General features: G+C 36.0%; 1 non-coding gene across 1 annotated transcript; it reads right to left on the bottom strand.

The window, feature by feature from the left end:
• Nucleotides 1–4,930: 4,930 nt before the first annotated feature.
• trnaq-cug lies at nucleotides 4,931–5,002 on the bottom strand. Its single transcript has one exon. It is a non-coding gene; the product is annotated as a tRNA-Gln (tRNA).
• Between the last annotated feature and the right edge of the window lie 205 nt (nucleotides 5,003–5,207).

The raw sequence follows: 5,207 nt of genomic DNA, 5'->3' as shown, positions 1-5,207 counted from the left end.
GATTACAACCCTCGCTGACGTCACTGATGACACTGCTGGCAGCTATGACAGAAGAACAACGTCCGTGGCTGTGAGGAAACATTTGGTCTGATTTACAAATGTATACTGAACTGCACACCTGTTGTTATGGGTCACCAAAATTCAACCAGATACCAAGAATACCATCTCACTTAAAACAAAAATATATTATTTGCATTTGCAGCTATCTGTTGAATTATATTTTCACATACACAAGGGCTACAACTAAAATTCATCATTTTTCTTTATTTTCTCAAATAATCAATTAATTGTCAATACAATGTCAGTAAATAGTGAAAAATGCCTGTTATAATGTCACACAGTCCAATGTGATGTCTTCAAATGTCTTATTTTGTCCAATCAACACTCCAAAACCCAAAGATAATCAATTTATTTTCACCTATGACAAAAAACATCCAATCCTCACATCTGATAAGCTGTAAACAGCAGATTTTGGGCTTTTTTGCATAAAACAAGATTATTCCGTATTCAAAATAGTTGCTTAATTAATAATCTGTCAATTGGCTAATCGATTAAGTGTTTCAGCTCTATTTTACAGCCTTCTCCACATGGCCAGGAATCAAATTCTGAGTGCTTTTTGGTGTCCTAAAAGTAGTTACATTTAAATAAATTGAGTGTAAATAATACATGCAGTCAGACCATAAAATGTAAAGTGTTACCTTGAAATTGTAGAATACATTGCTAAAACCCCCAAATTTCCACAAAAAGGACATGGCCACAGTGTTTCCAAAGCTGACACTAGTTAATTTAATAATAATAACAATAACAACAGTACATTGTTTAAGATAAATGATTTAATATAATTGCACCTTTCACACCTCTGATAAAGTTAGCAATATCTTTCTGCCAAAACAACATATACATGGTTTATTTACTTAAACATTTTTATTTTAACCTTTTAGTCTGGGAGACACAGCCATTACAATATTGTTTGCTGTACTTGGTCACCTGGCTGCAAACCAAATAAAGAAACATGTATTATTGATATCTACATCACAGAAACACAACATGTATAGTCTAGTGTGAAAAAGTGGTGAGTGAAGAGTGGTGATCACCCCAACATTACTGAAATGATATAGTATATGGGGTGGGATAATCTCTAAAATGTTAGACATGAGGAACATGAAGGAATACAACTAACAATTGTTTCACTTAGACTCGGACTGCTGCAGGAATTCAACTTTTCTGTTGGCATTCAGACTGTCTCATGGTTGGAACAGCTGAATTGGTGCAGAAAAGTGGAAGTGCCTGTGGCCAGAGAGAACATAGCCTATTGTCTTGCCCTCTACTGCCCTTGTGTGGTGATCACCAAGACATACAGTTCTGTTGACATGTACATGTACAAATGACCATATTTGTATACCGGAAGATCATAGACTCAGACACTGCTGTGTCATCTTTGATGTTGTAATCTTTATGATAATGAAAACCATATTGTATTGAAATTGCACTTTGTAGTCATGACAGACACCAAATCCAAAATATTAGACATGCTAAAATTGAGAGATGATGAGAAGATGAAAAAATAAGAAATAAGAGAGGTAAAGTCTAAGATCCCCTTGAGTTGAAAAGTTCTGATTTAATAAAAAAAATCTATATAAATACAAGAAATGAACAGAAGTGTCTGAATGATAACTGGAATACTCCAAATTGATTGCCTAGTCAGCAGACTACAAGCGACTGTCTGGGGATTTCATTTGTCTCTGTGAGATTGAATCATACACAGATTGAAAGCTGACTCCAGTCAAGCGTATCTGTGCATAAAGGAAAATCATCATCTGCCTTCCTCAAAGGCTTTCTCATCACACAGAGATGTTATTTCAGATGTAAAAGGGTTCAAAGGAAGTGATACAAGGGTTGGACAGGTCCAATCTCTGACGTTACAATGATTCATATAAATTCAAACTATTTGCTAACTATTGTAGCTGCAGTTTTAAGGAGAACGTCTTACCCGTCTTCTACTTATAAAATGACTTCCATTTAGACTTGACCTTAATTTCCCAACATCCTACTTGATTTGGCATCCAATTCATGGACGGTTTCATCAGAGGCCTCCAAATCTACCTTGATATTGCTGTTGGAAAATAAATAAATAAACAAACTCAAAAAGGCTCAAGGCCCAACAAATTCAATTCCCCCCCTATAGCTACACATTTATATTTCATCAGAGGTCTCCAAATCTACAATGATAGTGTTGCTTGGATAAACATATGAATAAACAAAAAAAAGGCTCAAGGAACAATTTGTTTATTTAGTATGTATCTGCATTAGCTGAAAGCAGTCATGTTTAAATTAAGTTTTCTTCTCTTCAATTATGCCAAGATCATCACAGATAATTTTGTGACCTAACATAAAATAATTTGCAACCAAAAATCACATTTGATGTTACTCACAGAGGCAGCTTACCTGAAAAGTTGGTTGAATAGTTTTTCTGACTTAAAACAATATTCACATTACAATGTTCCTTCCTAAAGCGCATCCAATATAGATGAATGGGGACAAAATTCTCATTTTGTGCACATTTTGAACACATTCAAAAGTTTATCTGAAGGTAATACAAGGCCTCAACAGTCTAAGTTAAACAAATTCAAAAGTCTTTTTCCCCTCTTTGTGTATCCCAGGGCAGTTTTTTATGGTTTTTCTTTGCTTAGCTGCACTGGAGGCAATTTTGTACTAAAACACTTCACTTGATCTGTCTCACTCCGGCTGTTGATGCCTCAAATCAACTTCAGATAAACTTTTGAAAACATTTTTTTGCACAAAATGAAGGGTGTGGGTTTTTTCCTCCATCACTTGCACTGAAAACAGGTTAATGAGGGAACTCTAATGTCCATTATGAACAGAAGGAATGATTACACCAAGAAAAACATTTTCAATATGGGCAGCTGACAATTGTTTTAAAACAGACAGACAGTGGTGTAGGGTATAGCCACAGTACACCCACCTATCAGCTATTGGAATATATAGGAGAGTATATCCACTTCATTCTCAGTAACCTACCCATCTAGTAGTACACCCAACTCATCAACTACAGACAGATGATCATCATTTATTATCAGTCATGATCTCTGACTTCCTATTGTAACTGCAAACTATTCTGCATTGGTTACTGTCTAAAACAAGAGACAAGTAATTAAGTAAGTAAGTAAGTAAGTAACTGCAGAAACATGACTACATGGCAAATCACATGTTTTAATAGCTCAAGAGCTATAGATTAAAAAAACAGTCAGCTTCTGTGGTCGTTCCACTCTATCAAATAACAAGGCGAATGGAAAGATGAAGCCTGTGATGAAGGCTTGTGACTAATACTTCTGCTGTCAAAAGGGGGAAGCAGAGCATCCATGGCAACCGCCTATTTTGAAAAGGTAGACTACCAATTGCAAAGAGAAGAAGGAGTAGATTTAAGCCAAACATGGTTATTTGAACAGTCCGAGCCTCCTTCACAAATATGCAACAGACAGAGAGGTGTTTTTACAGGAACAGCATCGTCTGTTTTCACTCAGGATATTCACAAAAGAAGAATCAATTGTGTTGGGGGTTATTTTGAGATTTGAAATTAGACCAATATTGTGACGACTTTGATTTGGTCTGTGACACAATCAGTCATTTGAGATGTGAGTCAGCCTGTCGTGATTAATAAGGGCACTATGAATTATAGACTGTGATTAAGTCAATACCCCTGCTGAAAAATACAGATGAAATTACCTTATAATGGGGACTGCTCTGTTGATGGTCTGAGCCTATTGTTGATGGTAATTTACATGGTCACGAGGAATAAAAAATGTTTTTCAAAACTCTTGAAATGAGCTTCAATAAGGCTGGAAGCTTGTGTATCGGCCAGCTCAATGCAGCTAGAAAATACTGTATATCAGAAAATACAAAAAGCTCAACACAATGCTGATAATATGCCATGCAAGCCACACCAGTTTGACCAGCTTTATGAGAGTTTATGTTTTTCAAGATTGCGTTGTTTTTTAAAAGTCTGGGTCATGACCTAAGAGTCATGAAAGACAGGTTCACCAAGGGGTCACAATTTTTCAACTATTATTTTTCAACTTTCAATGTCCTACAGGCCTCTTTCTTCATTATTGCAAAGCAATCATATAATTTAGAATTTTTCAAAATATTTTTCACTTAAAGTGCTCATATTATGCTTTTTGGCTGCTTTCCTTTCCTTTATTGTGTTATATATCTTTCTGTGCATGTTATAGGTTTACAAAGTGAAAAAGCCCAAAGTCCACCCCAAAGGGAGTTACCATCTTCCAGAGAAAACACTGTTCACAAACTGCTCCAAACAGCTCTATTGTAGTCCAGCCTTTACTTCCGTGACAAATGTGCGTCACTTTGTAACACGTTATAATGCTCGCCTAGCTGCTAGCATGGCACGCCCTCATACTCTGCTTCTGACTGGGTAGTAGTCATTATCTAGCTACTGCGCATGTGCGACTCCTAACAAAGATGGAATAGAAGTGTGATCCCTCACTCGATAGCTAAAACAGAGAGCTCAATACACATGGTGAAAAGAGGAGCTGCAGCAATGTGCAGTACAACAAATATATGGTGTGTTTTGAAAATTAAACCATGTAAACCTATTCTGATATAACCTCTAAATACAATTATGAACCTGAAAATGAGCATAATAGGAGCACTTTAAACTTTGGAATGTGTGTGATATGTATATCACACACATATATAGTATGTGTACTTGGTTTCGTAGTAAATTTTCATTAGCATGTAAATAATATGAGCATTACTCCTTTTCCTTTTAGCAGCAAGACTTACTTAAGACGAATATTAATCGCTTAAAGTTTGAAAACAGTTGCTTTTCATCTCATATCTTATTATACTGTTGTCTTTCACATTGCATATACAAGTTTGATTATGAAAATTCAGGTTCCACCGAGATTTGAATTCAGATCACTGGATTCAGAGTCCAGAGTGCTAACCATTACACCATGGAACCCCTTACCCTCATCAACTAGCCATAGTACATACAGACCAAGTTGCTGCCTTCATCGTTTTTTATTAGGAACCGAGCAGTGAATCTGTTTTTGTTTTTGTAATTGTTTTTGTAATTGTTTTTGTCTTCTTCTTCTTCTTCTTCTTAAGAAACCCATGTTCCCATGCACGAAAACTCACCAAACTTTGCACATAAGTCCAGTTCTAGG

The sequence above is a fragment of the Sander lucioperca genome, chromosome 7 (assembly GCF_008315115.2).
Source record: "Sander lucioperca isolate FBNREF2018 chromosome 7, SLUC_FBN_1.2, whole genome shotgun sequence".
Lineage (NCBI taxonomy): Eukaryota > Metazoa > Chordata > Actinopteri > Perciformes > Percidae > Sander > Sander lucioperca.
This window is presented reverse-complemented; position numbering and strand designations above follow the sequence as displayed.